Raw genomic sequence first — 12,665 nt, 5'->3', positions numbered from 1 at the left:
GCGAAAAGCCTAATTACCGTTATGAATATAATACTGTAAAATGATGCAGTGGAGCCACGATTTCGTGAAACGTTGGTAAATGGGGGTTGAAAGGAGGAGCAAGAGTTTGGTGGTGGTGGTGGCGGCTTCTTCTTCTTCTCATCCTTGACTTGCCTCAGTGGCGGTGTAAAGAGAAGGGCGAGGCGAGGGATCCAAAGTAAAATTGGGGTTCAAGAAATCGAGGTTCCACTGTAATTATATGAGCTGAAGGGGGAGGAGGGGGAAATTGGATTTGTAGCCCGGAGTCCGGATCGGCGAGTCGAGGATCCTCGGCTCCTCCGTATAACCAGAGGGCGATATCCCGACCCTGCTGGGCTGAGATGATGCACGATAAGAGGGAAGCATCAGATTTCCTTCATATTATACCCCGACCTTGACTTCACCTTACAATTTATCAAGTTATATAATACGTAAAACTCGCACCTACACGACCAAGTTATACACACGTACGTATGCACGCGGTAAATTGGGAACAGGTGCTAATTACCGGGATATTATGTTATCGCCCTTTCTTACCGGCCCACTAAAAGATATAAACTATGAATCGCACCGACGTCACTGAAAGATTTTGCAAGCGATACGACCGTGCCTAGTGTCGCGCTTTTGCTTTTTAACGAATTTTATTCGCGGGTAGAGAGAAATTTCTAACATTTCTCAGCTATTTTCGCCTACTTCCGTAAATGGAAAATATAATTCTGGCTGGGAAATGAAAATGAGTTGGCGTTACTCAGATTATTCTTTATGATTATGATCACTCGCAATATATTTTTTTATAACCATAATATTTGCGATACTTTAATGTCGGTGCTGGAATAAATTTTTGTTAACGCTTTATGAAGACAGACAAAAAAAAAAAACTGCGGACAACCATAAGAATACTAAATAATTACTTGTACAAAATTTTTACCATTATCTAACAATATCGAAATCGTTATTGTTATTACACGCGTTTCTCTTCAATTTTCGATTATACAGTAACCACGTAATAAAAAAGACATTTTTCTATTCCGTAAGATTTTATGGCTTGAGATAAATTTTTTCATACCCTCCTCCTCCAATTTTGTGACAATTTTAATCTCGCGCGGAATCTTCCGCCGAGATTACGTTAGTCTAAAACTTGACGACGAGACAAACACCTCGATATTTCGTCCCCGTAAGTGTAGAACAATATTACGACGTGCGTGTTTTAATTCGCCGACGGAACTGCACGTTCCATTTTAGTTACCGAGATTTAAGGAGACGCGTCGACTGTTGCAATTCCATTTCCTGCAACCGCCGGACGTAGAGTACAATATAAAGTACCGGAGCGGCTGTGCAGAGATTATAATGATATTACCTCGGGGTAAAGACGTACTGGTCCCTCGTTTTCTTCAGCCCCCCCCCCCCCCCCCCCCCCCCCCCGGGAGTATTAAGCATCGCGAAGCTTTCAAGAGGGGATTTAAAGCCTTCCGATTCGGGAAAATAGTGAGAAGGTATATAAGCTATATATCACGTTCTACTGGGTTCCGATGCGATCCGACGAACACTTTGTGTGCTTAACTGTGTGCAAAAAGCTCGCGTTAAAGCTGCGTTTCTTGAAACGATACCGTTCAGCCGTTTCTTTGATACTTCGGTCAATTCGACTTCCGTCCCATTTGGTGAACGGAGTAGAACGACACGCAGCTTGCACATTTGCATGCCACATTCATCCCGCCGGAGCATCATCGATTTTTGGTCGTGTTAGTCGCGGTTTTATAGCGTCGAATCTCTGTCGATCGAAGGATGAAATAAAATTGTCGAAACTCAGTTGTAGAGTCGGAAGAGCAAGCCTTGTGGATTTTGCGTAAAAATTGTGGGAATATAAAAAAAAGTTCATTCAAACGATTTGGAAATGCTTAACGGGTCGATTAGGTTTACCAAATTGGGTCTGGACAAACATCTGATTTCTGTTTTACCTACAAAAGGCTGATAAATAACGTTTTTGTAAATGTAAAACGCAAAAGTAAACCAGCCAATTTCGACGTCAGATTGACTCGAAAAAATTCTCTCCGTTTGAGATTGGATTATCCGATGTTATCCTCAAACCCGCTTTAGTTTCAAAGTTTGGTTTCCCTGGTAAACTCCTCCAAACTCGTGGCCCTGACGTTTGTATCAACTTTGCAACATTCCAAAGTTATTGCACGGAGCACCTTTGTGCTAAAACCTATTCGATATTCAAGTTAGATTAGGATCTCGTTTGCCCGTTGGAACGTGAAAGTTAGGCGTGAAATATAAACCCCGTATCGCATCCGACTGATTGTCTTCAAGTGATTACATACGCCCTACGCGTTAAAACTTTTTCGGAAACTAGATCGTCGTGTTTTTTCCTTGTACGATTGTGTTCATTTCTCATACAGACGGTGAGACGGCGGTTCTTGATTGAAACCGACAAACAATTACAGCGAAGGTGTAATTTTCCTTCCTTCTTTTCCTTCTCTTCGTCATCGTCAATAATCTTTTTCTTTTTCCACTCACGCGAACAAAGATATACAGCCTCGATAATACTCCGTAGTCTGAAGCTCCCCGAATCAATAAGACCTGCAGCGACAGATCGGTAATAAAAGTTACGTGACCACTTCTCGGAAAACTGTTTCGTTCCTAAATGATCACTGGATCACATTTCGACCAAGTGTGATTACACCTTGCGGCCAATTTACGCCTCAGTTATTCGATCCACTTCTTCGTGACAACCGATACGCAACTTTGTCTCTTTGACTTTGTATTTGATTAAGTAAGTGTACCAGTCATTGATCCTCAGAAATCACCAAAAAGTAAATATGCAGTGTCTAACCCTCTAGCAACTGTTTTCGGTCATCGAGAAATTCACGATTTGTGCCGCCAAATTATAATTTCGGAATGTAAAAGGATCATTAACTGCTAAACGTACCTTAGTAACAGTTTTGTACAGGTTCCAAGCCTTCCGACCCTCAACGCACGATCACCATCTGGTTTAAGCACATCTGTGGGATTATTGGTACCTACTGCCCAGCTTAGAATCTAGCAAGGCGTATATCGATCGTTAGGGCTTTCCATGCCGATGGAGGTACGCTGTTACCTTGTACCTAGATAACATTACGGTAGACCCGCCTGCGTCTGTGTGATGCACGCAACGTCCATCCAGCTGTTCGGATAACGTTTATGCGCAGGGTTTAACGCTAGGGACGAACATACCGGTCCGCGTTTTCGCACGTAAGCTCGAAAATTTCGGTCATTGTAATGCGTAAAAGCCCGCAATTAACCGGCGTGGACCACACGACTAGACCAGTTTCGTTGCTGAGATAGTCGCAGCCTTCGGCTTACGATTAACTTGGCTCGGCTGATGAGAGACGTATTGATCTGTCGGAAAAATTGGCCAGGCGAAAGACTAACGGAGACAAGAGGAAACGTACCATAAGGGATGAATAGATGTGTCAGAAAGGATTCGAGAGTGTATTTGTCAGCCTGATATGAGGGGATGATGGAAGGAGGAACGGAGAGTGATAAACGAACAAAGTAAATCAGGTATAATTAATAATTCGATTTGTTATACATACGTGAAAATTATTTATGAGAATTCGAGAGGCTCAGATGCGATCGTAGAACATTTGGAGTAGGTGTAAGGTGTCGAATGGAAGGTGAGGATATTCAGCCATCAGGCAATCGACTGCAACGACATGATGGGGTGTGAAAATCGACGCATCAGGTTATTCGCGACGGACGCAAACGCCGTTTTTGCAGGATCCGAACTTCTTCTTTCGAACCAAGCACTTTATAGGACAAGCCAACTTACTGGGAGATCCCCATTTCGTTACGAAAGATAAAACGTCGCGAGTAACGCGCCGCCGTCGAACAGGGTCAGTATCAACGTCTTCGAGTTTGACTAAAACGAAACGAAAGCGTCGCGACGTTCTTCAAATTGTAAATTAAAAAGTGCAGAAAAAATCTCAACTGTAACGTTTATTTCCTAATTCTCACCGATCTTGTCCTCGCTATAAACTTCATATATGGTGTTGTTTACTGGGAGAAGAATTTTTCGCTTTAATTTTTGAGCTTCTCGTATTCGCGAGTCCCGACCGAGAGCTGAGTTTCAACTGACGAACACCCGTCAAGGAATACCGTATATTTATGTGAATTTTGAAAGGCTTCGACACTCGTATCGTTACACTGTTTCCGTTTCCTCACCAGCTGTCTCTCGAAACGTTTATATGATGGTAATTTCTACTCGTGCCGTGGAATCCACGCACAATCTGGATCACAATTAACAGTGAAGTACAAACGCAATTGTGGTTATTGTTTATTGCAAACGAGTTTCTATGATCGGATGGTCTAGCTTTTAAGCAGAAGGTGAAATATGTCACGTTCCGCGTTACTCGATACACGACTGTTCTCTGGATTATGCATTGAAATTGCACGCGCGCTTCATTTATTGAATTAATTCGTCTCTACTGAGCGCACTAGCTTTGCTGCGGATTTGATACCGTAATTAATTTTCTACATCAAATGAAACGGACCCAGGGTTGAGAAAATATTAATTGAAAAATAATGCATTATCCATTACCAAAATAATGGGTAATGCATCGAGACTAGGATTTGTAATTACTTAATGATTAATTGATTCGAATTGCAATAATCATTACCAAAGTAATGAGACATCGTTATTGTAACAATGCATTCATGGATTCTCATTGAAATAATCATGACTGCGGTAATAGGTTTGGATAAATGCTGACGCACGAAGTTAGTATTCATTGACGGGACTCTGATATTGCTGTATACGTTGGCAATTGGATAATATTATAACAAGTTTAAAATATGAAAAACTATTTTCATGTATTCGGTACGAAACTATATTCATTTATTAATTAAGCTCCGTAAGATTCGTGGTCCAAGGTGGAGCCAGTTAAACTCGACGTAAAATGTTCGATACCATGAATTTTCGAGCAAAATTTACTCAGCTTGTTTTTCAACTATTCATTCGGAGATTTCGTTTTCCGATTTTCGACATTTCGGTGAGTTAATTAGGTACGTTGTGAAAGAAACATGATATCCAATTCTCCAATAATTAACAGTATCTGAATCTATCAGTTCTATAAATTGAAAACTCGTCGGTGCATGATATTGCCGAATAAAATTGATTTCCAAATTGCTACTGTAACACTCGATCTGTGAGGGAAAATAATTGAATTGACCGGTGAAGTAATTCTATTAGCAAGTCGGTGACGAGTTGACGTGGGATCGTAAATTACAGGGACATTGGCTGAGCTGATGAAACTTATAAGTGTGAATGTTGCTCGATGTTGCAATATAGAGTGTACAAATTGCGAGGATTACGGAGGAAGGTACATCGAGGAAGAGGATGGACGATTTTTCCAATCCATTATTACTAACACATCAAAAATTTGATCGTTAATTGGTAAAATTGGTAAACTTTACGGTTTCAGACTTTAATTGCCGAGTTGTCGTGATCGAACATTAATGTTCAATGTTGCAGGTACAGTACGAACAACTTAATCTCCCAGTCTTGATATTCAGTTTGTTAAAATTGGTCACCCGAATCAGCCGCCGTTCAAACCCACAGTTTATTTAGAAGCAATACATGTCCATCTACCCTGCAGTAATCGGAAATTGTTGAAAGTCCTTTGCGAAAATTTCCACGATTTCCAACCCTCATATGCATTTTCGTAGTTTCTTCAAAAAGGACACATGTGTTTCTGGGCGTTGGGCAAGTTCTGTAATTGTCCACGACAATCGCACACATGTGTTCACCAATTACCGGATCATCTGGACAATCATGGATTCGGGGAACGGTTACACATGCGCATAACACGGTCGAGGATCAACCAAATGTAGGTCAAATCCGGTCAAAGTGTTGTAATGACAGAAATATCACATACATACACGAATTTAAGGTTTCAAAGTATAACTGAAGTTCACAGTAGAGCTGAATTTAGTCGAAGCATTATTTCTTGCGAACACAGAAATAAAATAAAATAAAAAAATAAAAACAACTCCGTTTTACGTTTAAATTTGGTCTACAATAGAATGATTGATAACTTTGAAGATATTTCAGTATAAAATCATTTCTAATATAAAAAATTCACATCGTTGTAACTATTTTGATGAATTGGGTCTAATTTTGATCGTAAATGAAATCTCTAAAAATTCATCAAAGTAGTATTTTTTATTTGGCCTCTCGGTTGATCGAAAGAACATGATTATTGAAATGATTTTGAGTGATGAATATTAAACCGATGCCTTGATAAAAAATACTCCATGATTATTCAAAATCAAATTTTATAGATATGTAGAGAATTCGTTAAGGAAAAAATAATCCCAGTTTATTAAAATCGGTGAAACGGTGTGATTTTTTCATTGCAGAAATGATTCGATAATAGGATCTCTGAAACTATTAACTCAACTTATTGGCTGCTTCAAAATTGTCATCAATAATCGTGCTATTGTAGCTGAAATGCATGGTTTTACATTTTTTTCCACGTCAAGGGAACATTGTCTTGACTAAATTAATCTCGACTAACTTCTTTCGTACTTTATAATCTTCCCTTATGTTAAGCTTCAATTGTTCGTTCCGATCCGCCATTGATCGCGTTTCGCAAATTCCATGCTCGCAGCGTGTAAATTCTTCTCAACTTGTACAAGGAATTGATAATGGGAATGGCGTCGCGGGTCGAAAAATAACGCTAGCTATAACTCGAGTGATTGGTGTGAAAGTAATGAAGATTGGCCGGAAGTTTGCCGAACGATGGGCGCGGCCGTACTTACAATTAGTTAGTTCGCCATCGCATCGTGCAACTCTCCAGCAGCGTGTAACATAGAGTTCAATTAAGCCTTCGGGGTTCCTTTTAGCTTCCACTAGGACTAAGCCGCTTCCCTTCGTCGGCAAAACAACAACCGCAGACTCAATCTACCAACGATAACAACCTTCTCAACTAATTGCGGCAATTCCACTATGCAAATACATATTCGACATACTTTCGGTATTTAGCGAAGAATTCGAGGGTGAAATGATGTTTTCCAAACTCCAAGGAGTGGAATTTATTTAATTTCACGTCCAAATCGACGCCAATTAACGGTGAAAGAATTTTAACGTTGAAAGAAAAGAACAATTTGTCTGTATGTAATTGAATCTTTAATTTTTTAGGTCTCGAAATTTTTTGAAAATCGAACATTTGTTGTAACGAAGAGCGAAAATTTGGATGAAAAAATTGTAGCGACTCGGTTGTAGGGATTAGGAAGAATTTAATCTCAGCACATCTGAAACAGTTGATAGAGTTCGCTTTTGAATACTCGGAGATCCTGTAAAGAATCGAAATCAAATCAACTTCATGAAATCACGGATTTACAATCGGCAATAAAATTGTAACTCGTTCATTTACATATGCTGTATAAATGTTGATAAAATACCAATGATTAATAAATTGAAATAAGTTTGAATATAAACCGATTATTTTATTATTTATTTAAGGAATGATGCCAACATTTTTCAAAAAATCAAAACGTATTAATGGTTCTAAAAAAAAAATCATTCTGATCCACGAAAATGTACTCCACTTCTGTCAAAACTTTGAAAATGAATGAAATAAATTGAGTGTAATTACCGCAGAGTGAAAATGCAAATAATCGCTACAGCCAGTTGTTGATTATAAACGACGGGTAATTATTCCGCCCTTTGGCGTTATTGGAACGAAAAAATTCCACGTTCCAAACCTTTGTGTTTCCGAAACTTGAAAACGTGAACGTCGGTTTGTCGTCGTCCCCGTTATTCGAACGATCGAATCGTTTTGAATCAAGTTGAACGAAAACATTTCAATTTCAAATACCGCAGAGTCGCGTTAGCGTTGAATTTTCGAAACGAGAGGGAATCCGGGTATAATTTTTCGGGTATTCGGATCTGACGGTATTTTCATCCCTGCAGAAGCCCGAGCAAGGGGAGTGACGGCCAATTTTATTATCATCCCTGGACTTGATGCAATCTCATAGCTTTTTTCTCCCCTTATTTTATTTTCTCCTCTTTTTCCCTCATCCTCGGAAGATATACTGCACACGTGATTTCTGTTTATCATCATTTTTTCCGGCAATGTGTTATTTTCTTGTACATCCTATACAAGTATTATATACGTATAACGTTTAAATTGAAAATGAATTTTATCCAGCCTAGTTCGTTTATAATTTAAAAAAATCTAATTATCCATCTTGCTTATTCCTATTTGCAAACCTATAAAAATAATACATAAAAATACGTCAAAATTTCAGCAACAAATAAGCGAATAACGTATAATTACTGCTACTTGGAAAAAAAGTCATTCATATTACATTTTTAACCCAGTATCTTAGATTCGTGATGGTAGTAAAATGAACACATCATTCGCATGACGATCTGCTTTTTTCGATTACAGTCTTATAACCTCAGAGTGATCAAATATTATTACGCAGATGAGATTTAGATGTCCTCCTGCAGTTTGTCACCGAAACGTTTTACTTCCCTATATAATGTTACACGATTCAAGCATTTTAGAAAGTAAAAACGGCAAAATTAAATCGCTATCACAGCTCCAGGTTACGTTAAGGGAGCTTTCCAGTGTGACAGCCCGAAAAATCGCTGTTTTTCGCGATTTTTTTTTTTAAAGAAAAAATAATCTAATCGGTCTGGTTTTTTTTTTGTATATTAATTGGATATTGAAGAATACAAAACAATTTTTTAAAGATCGATTTATTTATTAATTAATATCTATAAAAATGATGAAACAATTGTTGCAGAAAATGCACTTGGATGTGGTGTCCACGTTGGGGGTCACAATTTTGATCTGAAACAAAAAACACAAAAAGATTATTGATCGGTATATAATTGGCTTTCGTGCTATGGAGGCTTTTTCCTTATTTTTTTTTTTTTGCAAAAATGGCGCCGGTTTGAACAAAAAGTATCGATTTTCGCATTTTTTTTTTGCAGTTTTTTTTACAAAAAAATAGGAAGATGTCAAAAAAAAAAAAAAAGCTTCCATAGCACGATAAACAATGACGTTAAGAATATTGTGTAAAAAATTCAACTCGATAGCTTTAAAACTCTGCCCTCCAAGTTGGACACCGTTTTGAAAAATGCTGTTTCGAGAAAAACGCGTTCAAAGTTTCAAGTGAGGAAATTTTAGGTAAATCGTTTACTTACGGTCAATCAGCGATGCCAGGTCCATACAATATCCCTTCTGCTTCTTCGAAAAGATCGTGCTCAATGGATTGTTCAGTCCGACGAGCTGTCCTCGCCTCTTTGCTATCCAGGGACGCCCGGCGGTTTGCTTGGGTGATGCGCGCATTCTTGTACTTAGCGGCGAAATCTGCGGCGCTTGGCCCTATCGCGCATCCCATCGTCTCCAAAATTTTTAAAATTGGGTCGTAACCTTCATTGAAGGTGCACACAGCACACTGCGTAGCGATTTCTACTATCTGCTTGCCGCAGAATACGTGCTTTGGGGCTAGTTGCCACACACAGTGATTGATTGATTTTCAAGAATTTAGCACGCCATATGCTTTTTTTTTGAAAATTGAGTGCGACAAAAAAATATGTCGCGCGACTAATTTACGGCTAATTAACGGCAAATTATGCAATAGTCCGAATTCACATTTTCGACAATTGGTGAGCCAAGTTCATGTACGTGCAGGTAGGAACGAGACAATAGAAATAACGGTCGCACGGGCAGCTTTAGCGCTCCGTTGCCTTCTTCCAAAAAATGCTGTACAGTAACCAAAATAATCTGAATTCCGGCATGAAAATTTCAGGGAATATTCGGAAGAGTGTATACTATTCGATAAAGCAAAAAAAAAAAAATCGATTTTTTGAAAATTTCACACTGGAAAGCTCCCTTAATAAAACCGTTTCCATTCCGGATATTGGAGTTCAACCGAAATAGCTTCGCTCACTTGGTTTGCACTTCCCCTCATTCGCGCCCTTAGAGAATATTGCAAAGTATGTGGTATAAATTTCTCAATCCTCAACTTTAGAATGAGCAGCTCGGCGAAGAAATTGCAGTTCGTCGTACGGTTGGATCCTATTCAGAGAAAATATCGCGCTAGTGTTCATTTGTTGTTTATTCGGTAGATTGCGATTGGCCGCCAAAGGATAAATCGTGAAAAATTGAGGGAGCTTTAGTCACGTGAACCCCTCTGCAAATTGGAACGCCGGGGGAATTATGTACCGGTTGTATTTTAAAACGAAACGAAGTACCGTTTCATCGGGTGAATATCGGTTGGTGTTTTTTTTTTTTTTGTGATTTTATACAACTGTTTTTGTAATCAAAGCGAGACACAGTTATGCGTATCGATTTTCATTTACGACCGTTGTTGCTCGGAACAATTCGCAATATAATTCGATAGCAAATGATTTCTGCTACAGCAGCATATGATTACCTACGTGTAAATCCCACCGGCAAACACTGATTTATGCGGAACAATGCATAGCTGATTATTTGTTGGTATATGACCCACTTCTCAGCTCGATTCATTTTATGAATAAGCAAGCGTTTCAAAGCTTGCACAACTTCGATTAAACACTGTTGTGACAGCTACTTTAACCCTTCAAGGCTTTCAATGGCGAATTTAAATCTCCAGCAATTTTCCGTGTTCTTGCAATTTGTCTACAGCTGTAAAAAATAAAATCGCACAAATTTTTTTCTTCCATATTCTTCGCACTACAATTTTCTGCGCAGTTTTGATACATACATTATATGTATATATGTAAAAAAAAACCATCATTGCAGTTCGTCATAGACAATATTGGTTCTTTTTCTTGCCTCTCTCATTCTCCTCTGTCAAATTGATACGAATCAAGTCTGTATTGAACTGTCAGTCGATAGAGATACGCCGTTTTTTCCCCTCTCTGGAACCGTCAAATGTAACCTGACGAGAGGACAAGAGTCCCTAGAAATTATATTTGCGGAGAATGTTCTTCTCTCGCGAAATTTAAAAAGGGCTCAGGTGCCACGGGGCTGTAATAACGTCTATTTTCCACCCTTCTCAGCGAGCTTTGACAGATGTTGAAAGAACGATCACATTTCGGTATTGGAAACATTGCCACCACCTTGTCAATGATCCTTCAATTTCCAAGCTTTATTATCACGTCGTGTACATCCGTTCAAATATTGTAGATTATCGCGAACCAGGTCTTCCACTCTTGGCCGGAAGATAATTATCCACGAGTGAAAAATTATCCGGAAGTTTATGTAATTCATTGCAGTAAAAGTGTTTTATAATTAATCTTCGCTCCTGAACAATTAGGGAAGCTGAATAATTTAATCTCGTAATTAATCTTGCTCCTGCTGCTGCTGCAGTATTTCGGAAATATAAAGCACGTTCGCTTCGGTGTGATTCCTCGGTGAGTAAATCCGTCTTACCAACCAAAATTCATTGTCAAATATCCAAATCATTCGCCCAATATTGTAAAGTACGGTTTACGGTGAACGGTCAAAATTGAATTGTTTAAAATTTCTTTTTAGAAATAGTTTAATTTTAAATATAATTTCACCCTTTTCTCATCCCTTGATGTCGATTTGGGCGATGAAACAGTGATACATAGAATTTAATCGCGACCTGTTATCGGCTCTGAAGTTGATAATGATTTGAAACTGATGTAGAAAAATGAGTTTCCACGACACCATGTAATCTCTTGGTCAATGTTCCAGAGTAAACCGATCCATCATCGCCAAAATCGCAACGCATCCAGCTCTGTTTGTACAAGAAATCGCACCCCGATTCCTTTGGAATTCTTACCCTCGTTATAAGCGGAGATCCGTCCGAGAAAATTGGGCGTTAGATCGAAGGATAGATCCTTCGCCTTGTTATTTCACGCTCTTAATTCTGGATTCGAGGAAAAGTTCGAGCTGATGTTTATCTATTACAACTCCGCAGCTTTAAGCTCAAAGGCATTAATTAGCAAATGGGCTTGGCTGGCTTTGATGCAACTGCTTAACTGTTCTTGCTACGACGGCATTCCGAGTATCCTCGATTCCCACGGATGACAATTCACCTTCGCTTGACATTGAATCGAAAAATCGAAATGAAAAAAGCTCGGCTTTGTTACCTTGACGTGAACCGAGACTGCTAGAGGGGCGAAAGCTTTGCAGCATCCCCCGTGCAATATCACGCATCACTGCGCTGTAACGAGCCAGTGACGTCAGATCTTACGCAAACCCGACTTGCTTACAGACCAAAATAGTAGACGCATCCGAAAAAGTCGAATTATTGAAAACGGTGCGAGTTTCGAACTACAAAATTCACATCAACAATTTGATAAAATAGAAACTCTGTTGCGATTCAACCTTCTTTATCCCTCGTCAGTTATGTCATTAAAGTTGAGCAATTTGAACAAAAAATAAAATTCTGAAACTAAACAATTTTGACTGAGAAATGTTCTTTTTTAATAATATCAAATCATGATTAATTATATTACTTTGTTGAACTACAGAATTTTCATCTCTTCGTCAAGTGTTATATGCGGTGAGATTTTTCAAACAAAGTTAAACGTGAACGAGTTTGGGTTCTGATTTTCATTAGTCCGATATTACTTACTGTTGGTTTTTCAAATATTTAAGCTTTAGAGGTACGCAATTTCAGATTAAGCTTGAGAT

General features: G+C 38.8%; 1 protein-coding gene across 5 annotated transcripts in view; it reads right to left on the bottom strand.

The window, feature by feature from the left end:
* Positions 1 to 12,665, bottom strand: part of LOC124221013 (uncharacterized) — a 58,085-nt gene that overhangs the window by 17,438 nt on the left and 27,982 nt on the right. Inside the window, exon 1 of one of the 5 annotated variants that reach the window (XM_046630623.2) lies at positions 3,591 to 3,666. The exons of the other annotated variants lie outside the window; for them this stretch is intronic. The gene's annotated coding sequence lies outside the window, so the exon portion shown is untranslated. Of the gene's footprint in view, positions 1 to 3,590; positions 3,667 to 12,665 lie in introns of those variants that run through there. 5 annotated transcript variants of the gene reach the window in all.

The sequence above is a fragment of the Neodiprion pinetum genome, chromosome 1, assembly GCF_021155775.2.
Source record: "Neodiprion pinetum isolate iyNeoPine1 chromosome 1, iyNeoPine1.2, whole genome shotgun sequence".
In the NCBI taxonomy this organism is placed as follows: domain Eukaryota; kingdom Metazoa; phylum Arthropoda; class Insecta; order Hymenoptera; family Diprionidae; genus Neodiprion; species Neodiprion pinetum.
The sequence above is the reverse complement of the archived record's forward strand: the minus strand, read 5'-3'. Positions and strand labels throughout refer to the sequence as shown.